The sequence below is a fragment of the Paroedura picta genome, chromosome 2 (genome assembly GCF_049243985.1).
Source record: "Paroedura picta isolate Pp20150507F chromosome 2, Ppicta_v3.0, whole genome shotgun sequence".
Lineage (NCBI taxonomy): Eukaryota > Metazoa > Chordata > Lepidosauria > Squamata > Gekkonidae > Paroedura > Paroedura picta.
In genome coordinates, this window is record NC_135370.1 from 74,257,053 (window position 1) to 74,278,346 (window position 21,294).

General features: G+C 45.7%; 1 protein-coding gene and 2 long non-coding RNA genes across 6 annotated transcripts in view; all 3 read left to right on the plus strand.

The window, feature by feature from the left end:
• The window catches only part of ASIC4 (acid sensing ion channel subunit family member 4), a 248,046-nt gene that overhangs the window by 60,188 nt on the left and 166,564 nt on the right, over positions 1-21,294 (plus strand). The window lies entirely within an intron of this gene.
• Positions 100-10,174, plus strand: LOC143829621 (uncharacterized). Its single transcript, XR_013228196.1, has 2 exons — positions 100-554; positions 9,736-10,174. It is a non-coding gene; the product is annotated as an uncharacterized LOC143829621 (long non-coding RNA).
• Positions 12,450-21,294, plus strand: part of LOC143829622 (uncharacterized) — a 72,491-nt gene continuing 63,646 nt past the window's right edge. The window contains exons 1-3 of one of the 2 annotated variants that reach the window (XR_013228197.1): positions 12,450-12,846; positions 17,092-17,762; positions 19,891-20,573. This is a non-coding gene — a long non-coding RNA (uncharacterized LOC143829622). Of the gene's footprint in view, positions 12,847-17,091; positions 17,763-19,890; positions 20,574-21,294 lie in introns of those variants that run through there. The other variant, XR_013228198.1, reaches the window with a different exon arrangement.

Sequence of the window (21,294 nt, forward strand, 5' to 3'; positions counted from 1 at the left end):
TGCCTTTAACAGAAGCTGTAAAAATCAGCAGGCAATGCATTGCAAGGCCTGGAGATAAAACATCATCACCTGTCAATATTTAGGGATTGGGTGGCCGTTAAAAGCACAGGACCTGGAACTGGTAAAAAGTTGACATTTACTGGGAATGTGTGTGTGATGCACCCATGCTGAGTCCTACCAGGGAATTCTGCATATTTGTTGATATGTTTTCTCCCACATCCCTAAATTAACATACAGTTTCTCTGATGTGATCAGCTCTAACGGCATCTAAGCTGCTCATGGGTTTGTGTTGGAGTGAGTGACTCAGCATGCCTGGACATTGGGGGACGCTACATCACTCCTGTGTGTCTCCATGCTCTCTTTGTCTTACGCTGGGAGCTGCCCTCTCTCTCAGCACCTGGCCTTCTATGGAGACACATTTCAATGCCCTCATGCTTCCACACACAGGATGCCAGAGAAGCTGGCCATTTGTGACAGGAAAAGTACTCTGGATTAGGCTTCTTTCTCTTCTGTTGACTGCAACCTGAATGTGACCTGGATCTACTTGAATAAATGTAAGTTTATTCCTTTTTGCAAAATACTTCTTGGAAGATTTATTCGCTGCACTCAGTATCACACTTCTATGATTGGGCAAATTCTGTTCTATTAATGAAATATCCTAATAGTTTGGATTCTTGCTTCCTTCCTTTTAATTTTTTAAAGCAAAATATAAAAAGCAAAATAACTCTCTAGTTCCCCACTGGAAAGCATCACTTTGGTCTTGTGTTTCAAAACTGACAAACACCAATTTCTTGTGCTTTTATATTTATATGGTTTGTATGCTGCTTTTCTAGGAGGAAAACAAGTTTAAAGCAGTTTGCAAATTTAAACAAAATGCAGATTATTATTGCAAACAGGAACAAAATCCAGACTGCACTGATCAGGACAGATAACACTCAATGAAAGCATAGAATCCTATGGAATGGGGGTGTGGTCAAGCTCTTGGGGAAGGGTGTTCCAGAATTAAGGATCTGTCCCCAGAAGGGCTGTGCACACACCCACATAGGCCTGCTCAGTGAATCTGAGGCAGTGTGGATTTCTGCATTAAAGCTCCTTTGGATCTTGCAGCATGAGAAGGAATGTTGGTTTAAGATGATCCTTCTGGGACTTTGGACCCAGCTGTTCATGGTTTTAAAGGTCGGACCCAGCACCTTCCGATGAGATGTCTCCATCTGCTACTATCTGAGTATAGAAATGAATATTTTCATGTGGCAAGGGTCAAAAGCTTAATATAGTTCAAATGTCCCTTGACTAAGAAGATCAAAGGGTCAGTCCTTTAGGGGCATGTCAAAGGACACATCAAACACCCTGACGAACTTGTGGAAGTCTCTGCTTGGGCGTGCATTGCCCTGGGCCAATGGTCCATCCCATAGTTTCACCCTCACAATGCTGACCTGAGGCTCACTGCCTGGATGTGGCAGATGCCTGGGGCAAGATTTGGGGGCTGGCCTGAAGCTTAGGATGGGTATGAAAAGCACTTGTGCATCCATACAGAATTCAAGTAGCTCTCCACGCTTGAACGTCCCTCAATAGCCTTCGCTCACGCTCCTCTATTGTGCCCAGGGAGGGGGTGGTGTGGGAGCCTGGCATAGCTATTAATCCCAACAATGGGCCTTTAATTGGACTCTCGACTGCTTCTACAGAAATGCTGGCGCATGCCAGTTAAGGAATATCTGAGGTAGCAATGAGTTCCATGCAGGGAAAGGGAATGGGTTCCCAAGAACACTAAACGCAGCTACCTATCCTGTTCATAAAAGCAAGTCTGGTGCACACAGGTACATATGCACATACACAGCAGGTACACAAGGAGGTGCACAGCCTTCATGATGTATGCATTTATGCCTTGTTCAAAGGCTTGATGCAGATGTTACATGTGCACTGTACAAGTGTACAAGGGTTTCTTGTAGCACTGCATGATGCAATCACATAGTGTGAGCTGTACTTAGTGCAAGCTGTACCCACCACGTTCAGTACCACAACTCATCCAGTCTTGCAGGCAATGAACTCACGTATACAGCTATAATGGCAGAGGGATACAGGCAATTGAGGGCAAGATATGTCTCTTCTGGACTGAATATACTGGCTTTAAAATCCATTGTAAGTGGGCACTGGTGGGCTGAAATGGGGATTGGCGGAGGTGGAGAAACAATGGTTCAATAAGTGGAAGACGGATTTCAGCCCATTGCTTGTGGAATCCAGCAGGGTTAGGAATTTAAATTCTCAAACCTATTACTTAGAAGTATTTATACTTGTTTCCTTTCTGGACAGGGAATGAAACAATATGAATACTGGAGGGGAATGTGTTTGCACACAAGCCGTGGGCTGTTCTTGTTTATGTTCTCGAGGGTTGTTTGGTTTCACCCACACAGTTGCAACTGAGATATTGTATCAGGAACTCAGCTTGTGTAGAGCTTACAAATGTAGGTTTCTTGTAATTTAAGTTTATTGTCTGGGGTGTAGGTAATTGTTTCAGTGCAGGAGCAAGAGCAGTTTTTGTGCTGAATTTTCTGACAAGGTCTTGTTTTGTTTCAAAAAGCTAGGTCCTGCTCTGTGGGGCACTGACTTTGAATATCCAGTTCAGACGTAATATTCCATTTTGGCGTGTGTGTGTGGAGTGGCGGGATGAAGGCAAGATTTATTTCAGGATCTGTCATGATAACATAGAACGTAGCCCGGTGTTGTTTTGTTCTGATGAGTAATAGCAAGGTGTGTGATTGGAGGGAATAGTACCTATTTTAAGCCAATTTTACGGTGGTGTTTGGATGGCTTTTTCCGTATGATCTCTGATGGAGTGTGCTTGTTTTAGTAATGTGGGGCATGATTGGGGTTATGGATCTTCTCCTCCAAAAACATTTGGTGATACCAAAGGCTCAGCTGCTACAGATGATAAGTTTTGGGGCTGTTGATGTGTGTGTGTGTGTGTGTTTCCTGACATTCCCCTCCCCCTCTCCTCATCCCTCGCAAACCTGCCACAAGCTTTATGATGCATACAGATACTCTGAAGACAAGGCCGATTCCAGTTCATCAGCCAGCGCAGCGTCCCTTTTGTTGATGGTTTCTCCAGGGATGAAATTGGTGCCTGGGAGCACCAAGAGTCTGGAAGAACTCTGCCCGCATCTCCCTGAGGGTTTGTCACCTTTCCCTTCTGATCAGAATGCTTGTCAAGCTGGCAGCATGATAGAGATGTCAGGCCCGACCTGGTGCTCCCCACTATGGGAGAAGTCACCACTGAATGCTAACGCAAGCTGACGTTTGCTCCTAGCGGGACACAGAAGGACCTCCTGGAACCCATCTCCGAGATTGATTTAATGGAAGCCAGCCTCATCCACAGGGAGCGGCTGAACTAGACCTGGCAGGGCTGTCAGGCAAAGAAACTCTGCGTGTACACTGGGGCATACCATTTCCCTGTCAGTCCATTTGAAGGAGGCACATGCATGTGCAGTCCATTTGAAGGAAGGGCATGTATGCATACCAAATTGCTGGCCAACAGCATCACATCCCAGGCCCTGCTGTGAGCCTCATGATTCTCCCTTCTGAGACACTTTTTGGTTCTGGTGTGTATGTTCTCTCTAGCCCCCAAAGCATCAAGTAGGGCTATGCAGCCAGAAATTGAGTAATGAATATCCGACCCAAACCACTCCCATTTAGAATATCCATTCCTAATTCAAACAAAATTAGTTCCAGTTTTGGGAGCCATTACAAGACATCAGATCCGATGGTTATATGATACCTTGTTATTGGGTTTAATTGAACAGGAAGGAGGAACGGTGAGCAGCAAGAGAAAAGAATGACTCTGCAGCAATAAAGATTTGTGACCAAAGACTCTGACTGACTGGAAGAGTTTCTGAAGAAGTATCCTGTTGGCATTTTTGCGGTCAGCATTTCCATTTTCTGCTGATTATTGCTCTATATCTCTGGCTTGGGGAAGGCTTTCTGATGCTACTCAGAGCTACTCAGTCACCTGTGGATGTACTTGTGCTTGGCTAGGTGGACGGGAAGTGCTGCACTTGTATCTGATGGCAGACAGGCAGGGCAGATGGGGATACAGGCACAGAGGTTATAATTACCCAGCTGGGACGTGTAGCAATACCAGCCAGTTCGCATGCCCTGCAATGAGCTTGTCCAGAGCAACAGGCAGGAATCGCTGCCAAGACTGGATCAGAATAAAGGTTGATGCTATGTCCCCCACCCCATAACAGACAGCTTACCTACTTCACAATCAGACTTGGGGAAATATTTAGTTTATTGATTAATTTGTATATATTTGTACAAAAGTAGAAGCAGTGGCTTCAATAAGAAACACATTTCTGGGCGTAAATTCATTTAGAATGAAGCAACCACTCCAATTCCAAATCCATCACCCTCCAAAATGCTATTAGCCCTGGTAAGAGGGGAAATACAAGCAATCTCCTGTTCATGTGTACAGAAAACAGAGGGTGGGGAAACAAGAATGCATGGGTCAGAGGAGCTAAATCCTGCCCAGGCTACAATACTAGAAGAAATCACCTTGGCTGAGAGAAAAATGCTGGAAGAAATAGAGAAAGGCAAGGTGAAGTAAACTGGTGGAGATGACAGAGTTTCATTCTCTTTGCCTTCATGCTCCATTGGGGAAAAATTACAACACAGCCCATACACACCAGTTCAGGCTCCTGGGTACTTATATACCAGTTCATGCTTCCCAATGCCAACACTGTGAGTTGAATTTTATTGCCTTTGGAACAATGCCACTTTCTCCTATCTCCCAATATTTGTGAGGGGATTCCCTTGGGTAAGAAAACTAAAACCTGAGGATTTCATTTTCATGAGGGAGCAGGCACTATTATCCAGAATATATCCAGACATGTGTTTCCCATTGAAACCATAGAAAAAAACTGATATGTTAATACCATTACGTTTACTTCTCATATTAAATAATCCAGTCTGAACTTTTAAAATGAGATATGACTCCACTCCAAATCCAGTATATCCCAGGGAAGAACCACCCCTCTATTTCTGGAGGCTTCCCTGTGTTTTGAGAGCCAATATGGGGACAATATCAGACTGGCAGTAGAACTGCGTACAACTTCCTTCTCAGCCATAAAGTTGACCCAGTTGCACAATCCCAGCCTGGCCTACCACAGAGACTCCCTTGTGAGGATAAAATGGGGGTAAGTGCCAAATACGCCACCTTGAGTTCGTCAGAAGAAGAGTGGGCTACCACTGTGACCAGTAACCCCCAACCCATATACATGGCAAGTGGTTCCTTCTGTGCTCTGAAAAGCTATGTCCCCAGGCCAGCTTCAGTATCTCCTAGCTGAGCAGAGAGGCATTCAGCACTTCTGGAGAGAAGGAACTCAGTCAGTGGCCTGCTGCCTCTTCTCCCACATTTAGTTAAGTGGGTTGGTATCACTGTAGAGCCCGTGACCTCAAGGTTACAGTAAGCCTGTTCCAACCCTCTTTAGCTAATTCCCACTAGCCACTATCCCTTTTGTGTCTGCAGAAGGTACTGTGTCTTTGGAAGCTGCAGACCCCATCAGTTTTCCAAACTATTACCTGCTCAGCCCCCTTTGAGATTCAGGGCATGTTCTTAGAATTATAGAATCAGAGTTGGAAGGGATCTCCAGGATCATCTAGTCCAACCCCCTGCACAATGCAGGAAATTCACAAGTCCCTGCCCCCTCCCACAGTGACCCCAATTCCATGCCCAGATGATGCCCCCCCCCCAAAAGCAAAATCCCTGGCCAGTCTGGCTTGGAGAGGGGATGGATCTCTGTGGGGTATAACGGCATACAGTCCATCCTCCAAAGCAGCAAATTTCTCCAGGAGAGCCAATCTTGATTGGCTGGAAATCAGTTGTAATCAGGTACAACCTGGAGATTGGCAACTGTATTTCTGGCTCATGCTTCCACGTATGGGAACAACCTAGCAAAAGCCTTGCAATGGTATGACTGGGAATTGTGGAATGGAAAGGGTTGCATTGTGTCCCTACAGAATGCCTGACTTATGAGAGGCAGGGTGTCTAGGAGATTTACAATTAAATCAGCAATTAAACTTATTCCTGTTGCAGCACTGGGGTTAGAAGAAAGCCTCTAGGAAGTTCTGTCAGTCCTCATGTTCCTCTCTGCTCCTTTGAGCTCTTGTCATCCAGTGTAGGGAAAGCTGCCTTCATCAGAGGCATCTACTGATGTCAAATGGTTCCAGGGCAGGCAAAGAAAACCACCTGGCTTGCATGCTGCCTTGCAGGCTCCATCTTCGCTAAAGGTCTGATGCCGAAAATAAGGGATGGGCAGAATCCTCTAGTTGTTACCTAGAACAAATGTATGGCCCTTTGTATCTCAGGACTTTCTCGCCAGGGCCCTCTGAAGGTCAAAATCTTCCCGGGTCATATTTCTTGAAAGGTCCCATTGTCAAACTTATTCTAAATTGTGCACTCCATATCACCAACCCTTGCCACAGCCCACAGCTCACAAAACTGCAGGATGGCAGAAAAGCTCACTCATGATCCCAGGGCACTGTTGGAAAGCACATGATGCAGTAACCCTGCTGATGCTAGGCAGATGTGGATTTGTGAGGTGCCTAGATGGGAACCTCTTGTATACATGTAAGAGAGGCAAAACATAAATGCAATTAACAATTATAATGATTATAGGCAAAGCTTGGGCTAAAATACATATACAAAAACATAAAAACAACAAAGTAAAACAAAATTAATTTTCTCAAACCGAGGACTCAGAGATACATTACATCTGAAAAGTCAAACAGTATCCCCCATAGCGTCAAATATTTATTTTTATTATTATTATTATTATATTTATATTTATACCCCGCCTCCCCCCGAAGGCTCGAGGCGGCTTATATAACCCCGTCCCCTAAAACCATAAAATGACAATAAAATCCGATAATTTACAGTAATGGCAATAGCGATGGCGTAATCTACTCATTGCTCTCCGCATCCTCAACTACATTTATACCCTGTCCTTCCCCAGAAACAAATTTGTTTCCTTTTGAAGGCATCTCCAAATCCAATGCTTTGTCCTGCCTAATGCCAGGCAAGCCTTGCTTAGAATTTCAACACCTTTGTTCTTCCACAATGCCAAAAATTTTTACCCTCCCCACCTTTCCACTTTTAATGTCTGTTATCCTTTAATTTCCAGAACCTTTTGACCCTGTTTAGTGGCCATTTTATACATGGTGGATGTTCCGTTAAATCAGACTGATGTGTCCATTGTTATGGAGACTTGACTGTGGGGCTTTCCGCACTGGGATCCTTGTAGCAAATTGTTTGCTGAACGAAAAATCGCCATTTAAAATAGTGCAATTCGTCATTATGCATACCTGACTTTGTAGTGGAATCCAGTTGCGTTTCTATCGTTTCCCACAAGCTTCCGGTCTCAGCAAAAATCGCTAGACAGGAAGTGCTATTGCCAAGCTCGTCCCGCCCCTGACCGTCAAGCAGCCAATGGGCAGCCGTTAGCATGCTCCCAAACAGCCCCTTTCCCTTTAAGAAAGGTTAAAAAAAAAATACACCCATTGCAACGAATATGTGTTGATTCGTTGCAACAGAGAGACCCATCAGCTGGCAGGTGTGTTTGAGCTGTCGTTTCATCGTTGCCACGCTCCCCCCAAGTGAAAAAAAAATCCCCCCCCCTCACGGGCCCGATTTTCGGCCGAAAACAGTGTAAAAAATAAAGGGAAAATACATCAGCAAACGGGCTTGTCTGTTGTTTGTGCTTAGTGAATAAACAGCTCTGGGGAGGAACTGAAGCCGGGGAAGCCTCTAAACAGGCTTGCTGGTGGGTTGAACTTCGCTCGCTCGGAGAAAAAAAAATGGCGATCGCTTCGCCGGAAGATCAGAGGAGAGAGCCAGGGGGAGGGACTTTGTAGAAACCACAACAATGGTAACGCACAGAACTTTCCCGCTAGTGTTGCAGATTGGTTGCAGGAGTGTAGCGCTTTCCGGAGGGTGAATCCACTTTTGGGGATTTCCCTGAAAGCGCTACAAGGAAGCGCTTTTTGCGGATCGGTTTCAAGTGTGTGGCAGATTGTCAACGATGTTGTGCATAATGGCAAATCAGTAGCGTTTTCAATTGGCAACCATTGTGCGATTTTGAAGGTGTGCGAAAAGCCCCTGTGTCTTGCTATGGGGACACGAGCAGTTCTGCTATATTCTCTCCCCAATCATTAAGACAGCATAGGGAGTGTATAGAACAATGAAAAGTGGGGGTGGGGGGAGAGAAAAGGGTATGAACCAAGAACTTGCAAACCCAGGCATATACTTCCTTAGCTTCTGGCAGCACCACTCTCAGCAGAATTGTATCCCTGTAATCCCATGGACCCCAATGGGCTTAGTAACGTGTAACTCTGTTTAGGATGAAATGTGCGCACACACTTCCCTCTAGACTGGGAATGCCACTGGTTGAGAGAAGAAGAAAAAGAACTGTTTTTTATCCTGCTTTTCACTACCTGAAGGAGTTGCAAAGTGGCTTACAAACCTTTCCTTCTTCTCCCCTGTGAGGTAGGTGGGGCTGAGAGAGTTCTAACAGAACTCCCCTGTGAGAACATCCCTAAGAGAACTATGACTGGCCCAAGGTCACCCAGCTGGCTGTATGTGGAGGAGTGGGGAATCAAACCGTGCTGGTGATAATGGCTGGGATGACTTCAGTTGGACCCAGCAGATTCAGTTTAGGGAGGTCTGCTCAGTCATGCAGCTATGTGGATGGAGACTGTGGTGGTGATGGTTTGGATGGGGAGTTGGACACTTTGCTCTGCAGACTGCCATTTGCCTTGCCTTGCGAGCAGGTCACCTGCAGTACCCCCAGTACAGTCACTAATTTTTTCATTCATTTGATTTCATGGCAGAGACAGGTCATTAAAGTCTTTGGGAGAGAACTGCTCATCATGCAGATTCACAAAACAGCTGTTTGCATCTGTGGAAGAGAACATGGCTTGAGCAAATAATGCCTGAGACGAAAGTGTCTAGCCCAGTTGTTGAGCCACTCCTTCCCTCCCCCCCCCCCCCAAGTTGGCAAGGGGGAAACCGATGTGACCTCTGCAGCCAGGATCTTTTTGGCCTGGTGGAATGGACTGCCGTCTGAGATCAGGGCCTTGATGAAGCTATCACAGTTCCACAGGGCCTATAAAACAGATTTTTCCTAAGGTAGGAGCTAGGGCAGATTAACACCATATGGCCTTTCCTCCTCTCTGTTTCCCTTCTCTCCTTGCTCTGCTGGCACATATTATCAACTCTGCAAGGCAGATGGAAGATGGCTGGGGGCTTTGTTAGTTGCTGAGAGTTAATTGTTAATTCTAGTATTTTATGCTGTTTTGTTTTATTGATTGCTTTATCTTATTGTTGTGAATCGCCCTGAGCCCATTTGTGGAGATGGGTGGTATACAAGCTGAATTAAAAAAAAAAAAGTAAATGACCATGTGCAGGTTGAGTTGCCATCTTGGAGGCAATTTCACAGTGCGCTCCTATGCACTGGCTCCAGTCTAAACCTACTGATGACTCTGTGGGGGGCTGTGATGTAAACACAGACCCTGTATATTCTACAAGTTTGAATTTAAAAAAAACTTGCTTTAAACTACAAGGGGGGGGGATCGACATCTTGCAAATAAGGGTGAGAAGCCATAATTAGAAAGGTGGTGAATGCTAAGGAAATGTGGAGGGCACAGGTGTTTGTGCACATTCTGAATCTCACTGTCTTTCTTTCTCAGGATTGATTGCCCCAGATTGAACACCATCGTCTTGTGCTGTTCTCAGAGTTCACTAATGGATTAGAAACTCTACTCTGTGCTGGAGGGCGCATTCTCAAAAATCGTTTAAATGTAGTCGCAAGAAGCAATACATAACAGTTTTATTAATTTATACATTATTAATTTGTATATTAATGGGATTCTGTTGCAGCTGCCTAGATCGAAGTTCAATATCAGAAAATTGTCCCTGCTGGAAAATGTCATTGGGAACTAGCGGTCTGAATATGCCACGGAAAATTCTTACTGGAGCATTATAAGATGGGGATCTGAAATTTAAGATTTGTCCCTAAATGTCTGCCTGATACATCTATGAGTTTGGAACTGTACCATCATTAATGAGGATTACATAATCTTTAACACACTTTAATCCTTCCTTTATCAAGATTAATATCTTTATAAATGTGTGATATTTCCATGCTTCCAAGTAGAGCCATATTCACTACCCTGCAAGAAGGTTTTTTAAAATACCTTGCAACCCAAACCCTGAAGAGACATAGCTGCACTAGGCTGAACCAGCTCTTGTCTGAATACTCATTGCCACAGAATCCGAGACGAGGGTCCTGGAGAGACAGGATGTGACTACTCATTCTCTTCTTGGTTATAAAGATGGCCATTCTTTGGAGGTTTCACTGCCTGTGGCATTCTCTTCCCTTAGGGCAGCTGAAGGGTTAACAAGTTCTCTGCTTATAATTACACAAACACTGCAGAGCCTGTGGAGTGTGAGACTCAAGGAATTAGTTGTGACGGGAAATTCTCGGCTCTGTGAACACCCGACACCTGGTGATAAATGTGGCAGTTGCCTGTAGGTGGGAGGAGGCGAGAAGGGCTTTCCCATGTGTGTGTGTGTGTGCGTGCAAGTATGCACACACCAAGGCCCACCTCTGGTATCCTTTGCATTGTGAAATGGCATTTGCCAGGATACTCCCAGGGGGCTGCTGCACACAACCTAGTCACAGTGAGTTTTTAAATTTGGGATTTAAAAAACTTTTTTGGGGTTATTCCAAAACGAATGTGAGGGATGTGCAACTATATGAAAAAGCCCAGTCCCATCAGAGCCTGCAAGCTAAGTATGGTCAGTGCTTGGGTGGGAGACCACAAAAGAAGACTGCAGAGCAGGGGTAGTCAAACTGCAGCCCTCCAGATGCCCATGGACTACCATTCCCATGAGCCCCCTGCCAGCAATTGCTGGCAGGGGCTCATGGGAATGGTAGTCCATGGACATCTGGAGGGCTGCAGTTTGACTATCCCTGCTGCAGAGGATTGCAGCAGCCGACCATCTCCGCTTCTCCTCTGCCTCAGTAGCCCCTTGTTGGGGGTCACCAAAAGCCCAGTGTAACTTCACAGCATTTAACAGGAATATGCTAAACTGGCACCTGAATCTGTTGTAGAATGTTTTAACCAATGGAATGGTTTGGCCAGACAGACATCTAGTCTTGGAAGAGCCATGCTTATGTAAATCAGATCCTGTTCTGTCCCCAGAAGTACAACGTCTGTTTTCTGGTCTAGAATCCCTGCTGGTGTCATCCATGGCTTCCTCCACCCCAAAACCATCTTCCTTTAATATGGGGTGCCATCTTTATTTTTCCATGGCAAGGAAAAATAATATTTCCATGTAACTGGTAAAGCGTAATTAAGAAATTAAAAAAATAACATATATCTTAACATAAGGGAAAGTATACATGTGAGGAAATTAGGGTTAAAACAAAACTTGCAGAGAAGGAAAACCTTTGGTTGGTGAGATTTACTTCTGCATCGCAGGGTCTCTGTGGCACCGCTGAACACGTCACTGTGCCCTGAAATCCCTCCCCTGTGTCAGTTCAGCCTGCAGTTTAACAGGGGATTTCCCCTCAGATCAGAACAGGGTTGCCAACACCAGCTTTGGAATTCCAGGAGATGTCGGGAAGTGGAAAGAGTGGAGCTTCGAGCGCGAGTTTAGGGGGGGGGGGTGAGAAAGAGTGTCCTCTTGGAAGCCTCCGTTTTCTTCAGGGGAACTGATCTCTTAGCCTGGCTATCTGTTGTTAATTCTAGGACAATCCCAGGCCTTCCTTTTGCATTTTTGTGTAGCCACCCCGGCTGACTCTGCCTGTAAAAGTGTCAAAGAAAGGGCACAAGTGACAAGGCCCCCTTATGTGACCCAGCCGAGAAGCGCCTGGCTCAGCGTGCGGCAAGGACTAGCCCTGTCTACGCATCCCTGGCCTTCCCTTCCCAGCTGAGGCCAGTCCGTGGCGTCCTCTGCCTGCCTGGGCTCCCGTCCTTACACACGTCTTTGCGCGAAAATGGCCCGCACTATTCCTAAACGAAGAGCCTCTTGTGGCGCAGAGTGGTAAGGCAGCCGTCTGACAGCTTTGCCCATGAGGCTGGGAGTTCAATCCCAGCAGCCGGCTCAAGGTTGACTCAGCCTTCCATCCTTCTGAGGTCGGTAAAATGAGTACCCAGCTTGCTGGGGGGTAAATGGTAATGACTGGGGAAGGCACTGGCAAACCACCCTGTATTGAGTCTGCCATGAAAACGCTAGAGGGCGTCACCCCAAGGGTCAGACATGACTCGGTGCTTGCACAGGGGATACCTTTACCTTTACCTTATTCCTAAACGACCACCCCGCCGAGGAATCGTGGTGACTACGGAGTTTCCCTGCGGGTGGGAGCCAGGAGGGGTCAGGCGGACCTTTCTTCCTGCTTCTGGCCGCGCGGCCCGAGCCGCCGCTCGCTCGCTCGTGGGGCTTCCCTCCTGCCGGCCTCCCCCTTCCTCTTCCCTGGGGGGTCGGCCTTGCCTGGGGCCCCGCGCCAAGCGGGCCGCGCGCCAGGTGCAATCAAAGCCCCCGGGCCGGAGCAGTCATCAATCTTCCTTGGACGTGGGCCACACGCGGCACTAAATAGATTTGATGGGACAAAATATTCAAATTAATTTGGGATTGAGCGGTGGCCTCCTGAGCTGCTTCCCCTTCCGCTCCGGCTCCCGCTCCATGCATCACCCGGCCATCCCGATCGGAGCTTCCGAGCGGGGATAAATCACCCCGCCGGCTCCGCTTTAGCAAGGCGCTGATTGCCGGTGCTGGCTCACCGGGGAAATCAGGTGAGTGCCCGGCGCGCTCCTGCGGTCTCGCCGGCGTTTAGGCGAGATTTATTTATTTGATTTTCCTGGCGTTGTGTTGCTTCCCCCTCAAAAGGCCTCTGGGGAATTGCAGGCCTCACAATATTAATGCCGGCTAGGACGCCGCCCCATTAAAGTGTCAGGCGGCAGTAACTCCTGCGGTGCTTATCGCTCCCTCGGGAGGCCGAGCTCACTGCAGGGGCGCTGGCGGGATCCTCCCTTCAGGCCCCTGCTGCGGGTTGCGCCAAGCCAGCTGCTCTGCGCCGGGATAGCCGGGCGGCCTTGGCTGGGGGTCATCTCGACCAAGGGGGATTCCCCTCTTCCGGCCCCTTTAACCCTGTGGAGGTATACGATCTTATTATGTTTGCTAGGCGCTGAAGAAAATACACTCTATGCATGTTCAGATACTCTTTGTTCGTTTTTTCCGAAGTTCCTGTTTCCAAATGGAAGGTCTGGTGATCTGCTCTCCACATTTGTTGTAGCCAGAGACAAGACTGGTCACAGACTTCAGCCCCTGAAAGATCACTCTTATTCTGCCTCTACAGCTGTTTTATTCATATAGTTAGGCTTTAGAAGACTAACAAGTAATATAACTTGAACAAATTTCCTTTTGGGTAAAAATACACACGTGTGCCCACAGATTTTTTTTTTAAAGGTGTGTGGCTAGGATAATCTTACCTTTGTCATAGGTTGCTGCTGTAAAGGAAGGTGATACTATGGACAGGTTCTGTGCAAGATATTAATGGTCCCTGAAATCCATTCTTTCACATCTGAATGTTGCTAAAGTAGGAAAGAAAATCATTAAGAAATCAAATGTACAATCTGGCATGTATATTCATTCCATTTGAATTGAATTGAAATCTAAAAGCCAAAATGCAAAAGGTTTCTAATCTCATGTGATAGTAGCCTACTACATCCATTGTCCGCCAGGACATACGTGACATACATTGTATAACATACATTGCTCTCCATTGTCTGAGGAAGTGAGCGTGCACACAGAAGCTCACACCTTGAATAAATCTTTGTTGGTCTTAAAGGTCCCATTGGACTCAAATTTTGTTCTCTTACATACAAGTGTTACCCAGGCTTGGAGACTAAGAAATGCTGTGGATTTGAGAGCCTAATTGCAAGGAGGCATTGCTTTTCTGAAAGGCTACGTTTTGAACAAGGCAGATTCAGTTTTTGTCTCGACAAGTGCAGCCAGCAGTCTTGCCAATTGGAGATGATGACTTCTGTGTTTGGGTAAAATGGTTGTGTCCCTGTACCTTCTTGGCCCAGTGTATATTTCAGTTTTTCCATGTTGGGCTTTTTTTGTGGGGTGACTATTTTGCCCTGTGTGTGTAAAGCAGGGGTAGTCAAACTGCGGTCCTCCAGATGTCCATGGACATGCATTTGCTGGCAGGGGCTCATGGGAATTGTAGTCCCCTGGTATAAAGCATTCCTAGATGGCACTGTTTATTTTGTTTAAAACTTTAAAAAGTGTTTGAAATTCTGGGACTCTTGTCAGATTTGAGTCTTGAGGGCTTAAGATCCTTCCATTGCTATGTAGCAAACTCATTTTCCCATTTATTAGTACTAGCTGATAGCTGATGATGGGACAGGTAGACTTAGAACTTTTCAAACCCCCCCCCCAAAAAAAAAGCTGCCTGAGTTGAGCAACTTGCTCCCCCCTCCACCTGCTCCTTTCCCAGGAGATTCACCAACTACAACTCACAGACAATATGCCTTGCAGCTTGCGTGAAACATGGTGTAATCATTTCTTTCCCAAGGTTTTCTCCACCTCCTGGTGAAAGTTTGAAATGTGTATCGTGCGTGATATATATGAGATTCTCAGGAATTTAGCACAAGCCTGGGAGCCACTAAAAAGTGTTGGACAATAGGCAGACATCGGGATAAATAGTTTAGAATCCCACTGGGCATGAAGTTGCTTCCTTTGGGCAGTGTGGCTAATAGTAATGCTATCTAACCAAATTTTATGATATCCTCCCCTCCCCCCTACTTCCTGCCAGCAGAAAGGACCTTGTGGAAATATATAACTTTATTTTGTTTGTTCTGAAGCAGCTGCAGGTGAATTTCATCAGATGCCCCTTTTTGTTTACTGAATTCTGATTATGACTAGTGGGTCTCTGTAGCAGAACCCGGTGATCCTGCACAAGAGAGAAAGAGTGTGTGTGTGTTTCTCTCTCTGAGCTAATGGTCCAAAGTTGAGCATGAAAGAGCTGTTCTAAATATGTTGGTGTCCCTTTGCTATTTGGACAGAAATTTCAGTCCTGGGTGCTGTGCATGTAAAAGCACAGCTGTGGCCCCATTTCCACGCTGAGCCGGAGGGCTCTTTCCTACCCTTACATTGTGCTGCTTCGCATTCCCTCCACCCCTGCTGTATTCACTCCCTTGAAAAGGGCCCATTTGCATTTTGATGCGTTCCTGACCTGCCTTTCATTTCCTGAGCAGGCGGCTCTGATTAATCATGTTCACCAGGGCGCACAAACCCACGTGGTGTGTCAGACCCACTTGTAGCTGGGATCTGTGATTTGGGCACATCTTGGCAAGACTGGCAAAACTGTATGCTTAACAGTGGCTAGAATCAGGATTTTCTCCTGATCCTGACTGGAGGCTTTGGAAACAGGTTTGTGCTTGGTTAGTATTGTGCATGCTGGCATGAAGTCCTACCAAGCAGACAGGGATAGGGGCTGGCAAATCCAGGGCCTCATGCATGTCAGAGGATTGCATAATGTACTCAGTGGGGCACAATGCTACAGAGTCACCACTCCAAAGCAGCCATTTTTGCCTGTGGAGCTGATCTTTATAGTCTGGAGATGAGCAGCATTTCCAGGAGCTATCCAGGACCCACCTGGAGGTTGGCTGTCCTTGGTCTGGAAATATTCCTTGAGATTTGGAAGTGGGGCCTCAAAAGTGTATAATGCCTCTGCAGCCACCTAACCAGTCACGTGGCATTCCCTGATGTAGGTTTGTTTATTTATTTATTTTTATTTTTATACTGCCCTTCCATACAGCTCTGGGTAGTTCATGTTCTGGAATTTCACATTGCCTAGGTGTGCATACACCTGACTAGGGTCAAGATTGCTGTGCACAGAGAGACCTCTTATTAGGGTTGCTAGCTTCCAAGTGAGACACTAAACCCACATCAAACCATGAGCTAGTACCCATCACATTACAGCATGCAACGCGCTTTACTACTAGTTAGTTAGAAAATACGCCTTCTCTGTACTCCTGGGTGGCTTACTGGATGCCAAAAGGAGCATTTTGGGGAGCAGAGGAATAAGGTAAAGGCATGGCTGGGGTAACGTTGGTTAGGAATCTGTTGACAAAAAATGTTCCCAAGGATGCTGCTGCTTTGCATGCAGAAGGTTCCCGGTTCATGCCCTGGCATCCCTTAGTTAAAAGAGTCATGTTGTAGATGTTGTGGAAGATCCTGGAGAGCTGCTACCTATCTCAGTATACAGTACTAACCTTGGTAGGCCAATGGTCTAAGTATCAGTCGCCTTCATGTGTTATTTATTTATTTTTTTGTTTAGCTTCCTTTCGAGTTCTGAGTAGCCACAGGTTTCTCCCAAACAACTTGGCAAACATTGTGCCCTCTACCTTGCCCTTGCTTCAGAATATATTGAAGTGCATACAATTCAGGACTTACTAGGGAGGCATAGATTGTTGTACTTTACAAAGCACAGATGAGGTCTCCGCTTCAAGGACCATGCAGTTGATTCTTGGCAATGTGGGGTGATGACAGAAGGGGGAAAGGGAAGTGTTACAGAAAGAGAAATGGAATAGGAGCTCAATAAAACAGTGGCACCCTTAAGGCCAACAAAGATTTATTCAAGGCGTGAGCTTTCAAGTGCAAGGACTGAATTCTGTGGGTTCCTGATTTCAGAAAATGGGTAGCAAAGGATGTTACAAAATAGCAGTGCTTCCAGTGCTTCAGCTGCCTTGCTCCCTTGCAGTTGGGGTAGAGCTAATGAAGGTTAGGGAGTATGTACTGCATCTGGAGCTTCTGGGATCAGGAATCCATTATCTGTGCTGGCACAGTCCAGGCTCACCCTCAGAACTTTTTGTTGTCGTGATCAGAGGAGGCTTCACAGTCAGTCCTGCTGTGCACCTTTGAGCATTTGAGATTTTTGGAAGTGTACAAACAGTCCTCCAGTAGGCCAGTTCCTGTGAGGCTGCTTCTAGTTTGCTTTTCTAAAGTCAGCTCTCTTAACATTTGCATAGATTTCCATGAAAAAACAGATGCAGATTATTGCAAATCGTCATTGAAGACTTCAGAAGAAACCTGCAGCCCTGGGTTGGGTGAAGAAGGGAGCAACAGAACATTGGGAAGGGGGGTATCTTTGGCTCGTAGCCCACCAATGAATGTGGATCATCCCCAGTGCCAGGCATGGTGCGGGACCAATTATCGTTAGTGCTGACATTATTACCGTAGGAATTGCATTGAGGACTTTTCTGCTGTGCTGGAGAGTTAACGCTTGTGGTTGCCACATTGTTCCCTGTGCTGCGTGCTCCAATAACCCATCTGTGCGCTTTACTGCACACTTAGCTGGAAAATTATCCAGCTGCTGCATATCCTCTCCTTGTACACCCCCTGGGAGAGGGGTTGTCATCACGGTGCAGCTGGGGGAGGTGCAGCGGCAGCAGTGAGAGAGATGGCAACAGCCTGACGGGGGTGAAAAGGAAAACAGAAATGCCCCAGAAACAGACCAACCTAAGATTGGCGCTGAATAGAAAACTTACTAATTCAACCGAATGGAAATGCGCAGCCACTTTTGTCAAGTATTTTTCATGAACAGCGGTGTGTCCACCTCTTTCAAGATGACACTCTCTAAGTTCTGGCTTTGAACCCAAGTGTCTGTTCAAGAGAATCTATACAACCATAGCCCAGAGAGGTACGTTGGTTTCAAAGTATTGTCTGTTTACATTTGATTAGATTTTTTTAAAAATTTGGCACCAGGTCAAGATTCCATTTGTGCAGGGGTTCACATATGCTCTCTGTTTGGGAGCCAGGTAAGAGTGGATTCCCCCAGAGAGGTGTTTCTGAGGAGGCTGTTCTCAAGGCCAGTCTCTGAGCCTTGGGAAGGTATGGCTTTCATTTACAGATGAGCTTTTCTCTCATTATGGGGACATATCATAGCCTTTCCCAGTGCCCCTTCTGTTGCTGTTCATGTGCCATTTATGCAGCCTCTTGAATCAGCCCCTTCAAATATCTTTGTGATTCTCTTCCTTGATTCAGGGTTTCCCCCGTGTTTCCTCTCCCCACAAGTTCCATAGTGGAGCAGGTCCTGGGCACTTGACAAGTTGCAAAAGTAGCCAAGTCAAACCTCTCTGTCTTGGCAAGCAGTGGTGTGTTGGACTGCCTCCCCCTTCGTGATGAGGGGAGAGATGTGTGCCCTGTGTACTTGTGAAGGTTTTCCTTCGACCTTGAGAACAAGCACCATGAAGACAAGAAATGGAAAGAAAGCATGATGAAGCTGTGGGAGGATACCAGGGAAGGTAGAAAGTCCAACCCCTACTGAATGTTCATTCTCCCAAAGATCCTGGCTCAGTAAACTGGGGGATGGGGGTGGCGCTTGAGATTTCTTCAAGGCACACAATTTCCCCAAAATGTGAATCCTATGTATCTCAATATCTGTTAGGGGGAGGGGTGTTTATCCCAGATGCTCGCAGTGTTATGCTAATGGAAAAGCAGAATACATAAAAGAAAAATGTCAGCCATAAATAGGGGTGAGCATGGCAGAGAGAGAGAGAGGTTGTGATAATTCAGAGTCTGAGCGTGCATTCCAGTTCTTGGGCTGGAATGAAATGCTAGCTAAAGCAGCCCATGACCTGCTCAGGTCAGCATGGAAGAAACAGAAGGGTGCTCAGTTGAGAGCACATGGCAAAGTCACCTGGAAGCACTAGGGGTTTGACTGTCATGGGCAAAAGCAAAGCAAAATCCTGTGGCTGTCTGTACATTAGTTAATTCAACTTCAGAATGACCCAGGGATGTGAAGAACTACCATATTCATAACTGCTGAAATGCCTGCTCCCAGATCCGTTTTATTTCCTACTTTTCACAAGACATCTGTTTTGCCTGGATTTGGTTTCAGTTTATTTATTTAAAATTCACCCTGTCTGAACCACACAGGTGTTTGGTCAGCTCTTCTGTTTCCTCCCTGGATTTAGAATGAAAATAGAGAGAGCATACTAAGGGCACTATGACTTAGGTTTCCAGATATTCTCTCTGTGCAATTTCATGTACATGTTTAAAAAGCAATTGGGATAGAGCTGATCCTTGGGGTAACCAATATGCTAGTAGCCAACCAAAAGTCCTCCATGCCATCTTCTAGAAACTGCTCTAAGCAGACCTTTATATCAGGGTGTGGTCAGTTGCTTAAGGTGGCCCTGTTGGATTAGGCCTGGAGTACAAATGCCAAATTTTGATTATTTTGTCCCAGCACAGAGGTCAATATGGTAATCACAGTTTTCCCCCTCCCCTATAAATGAGTCCATATTTCCCTTTCTCTTTCATTTCTTGCTTGACCTAAATTGGAAGGGAAAGGGGAAACCCCTTTTTTTTAAATCCCTGTATAAACATTTGTAGTGTTCTAGTACATGAACAAAGAGATTATGAAAACATACCTGCACCTAACCTTCCAGGCACTGCAATACTCTCTGACCATCACACCCTTATTTACCGTCTCTTCTTGGCTGCTGTGACAAAGTCATCTCTGCACCAAGGTGAATTAACACCATAGAATATGGTATTGAACATAAATCATGCTGTTTCCACATCCTCTTCTTCTGCAGGATGCATGTGTGCTGATTTGATCCCTGTTCCCCATAGATGTGTCCCTAGGGGACGTAAGAACTGAAAAATGTGTAATTCTTTTAAACCATAGGGAGAAAACAATGGACCGATTTCACAATGAGATTCTACTCTCTCAAGTGCCTGGCTTTGACCCTTTTCTGCACAACTTCCCAACATATTCAAGTGATATCTTAAGTAGTTACTGATGGTTTCTGATCTCTTTACAGAAAGGGGGCAGTGTTTAATTTCTTCAGATGGAGAGGCAGACAGACAGATGTTGAAGCTCAAGTTGTACCTTTGCCTTGGAAATCCTCATCCCTAATACCAAACATATGGCTGTTGGCTACTATTCCTGGATAGTGAAGTATGTTTCCCTGTTGTTCATGGCTAATTTCTGTTCAGAGGTCTAGAATTCAGAAAGGAAAGACTATGAGATGGGACCAGAACGTTTCAGAAATCTTCCCTGAGGTGAGGTCTTTCCAGTATTTGTTATCTTAATTCAGACTGACAGTGCAACCTTATGGTGGATTACACCAGTCTAAACCCATTGCTTTCAATGGGTTTAGGTTGAAGTAACCTGGCATAAGATTGCACTGTCAGTTACTTCCAGTTAGAGGAACTGCCAAGCCTGTGACTTATGTTCTGAACAAAGCTCTTCTTTCCTGACCAAGGCAGGCGAAGTACACCAGCTGGATTCCTTGTGAGTCTCTTCCTTCTCCACTTTCAGACTGTCGATGATGCTTTGATTCCCTGCTAACCTACTGTGTTCCTTGAGAACATGCAAACGGCACGCGCGCACACAGATTTTTATTCCACATTAACATAGCTCCTAAAATGTTCCAAATGCAGTAAAAAGCACAGCTAATTTTCCCAGAGCTATTTTTTAAAGCTTCTCATTACTCTTAATTGTCCAAACTTCTTTTCTTTTCTCTCTGATTAAAAGCAGATTTTAAAAGAGCAATTCAGCGCCACAGCAATTTTTGAGTCAAATGAAGCCAGCCCCCTCCTCAGTTATTAATAACTCTCACACAGCTTTTCCCTCAGGTGTTGCTGGTAAAAGCTCTCCAAGAGTAGGAGGTGACAGCAGCTATCTACCCATCCATCCATCCACAGTGGTGCCATAACACTGTCAAAAAATTGAAGAAAAAATATGCAAAGGACACTTTCACACAAAGAAGAACTGTTTCGGTGGTGGTGGGGAATCAAAGGATAGATCAGAGATCACAAACTTTTGGTACATCCTCATTTGAATGGAGTGTTCAGGCTTAGGTTTGTCCAGAATGGGTAAATGAAGCAGAAGGGACTTAGAGTGAATTGGCTCTTAGTACTCAGGAGTGTTCACCTACCTCTTTCTCACAATTCAGGGAAGTAAGCAGTGGGGTCCCACAAGGATTGGTTGTGGGGTTGGTAATATTTAATTTATTTGTGAAAGATCTGGAACTTGGGGTGAGTAAGTATAGTGGCCAAGTTTGCAGATGACACAAAAGGATTCAGAATGGTGAAAACCAAGTATGGCAGTGAAGAACTTCAAGAGGACCTCCACAACTTTAATGAGAGGGCAACAATAGTGCAAATGAAATTCAGTGTTCGTAGGTGTAAGGTGATGCACATTGGGACAAAAAAAATCCCAA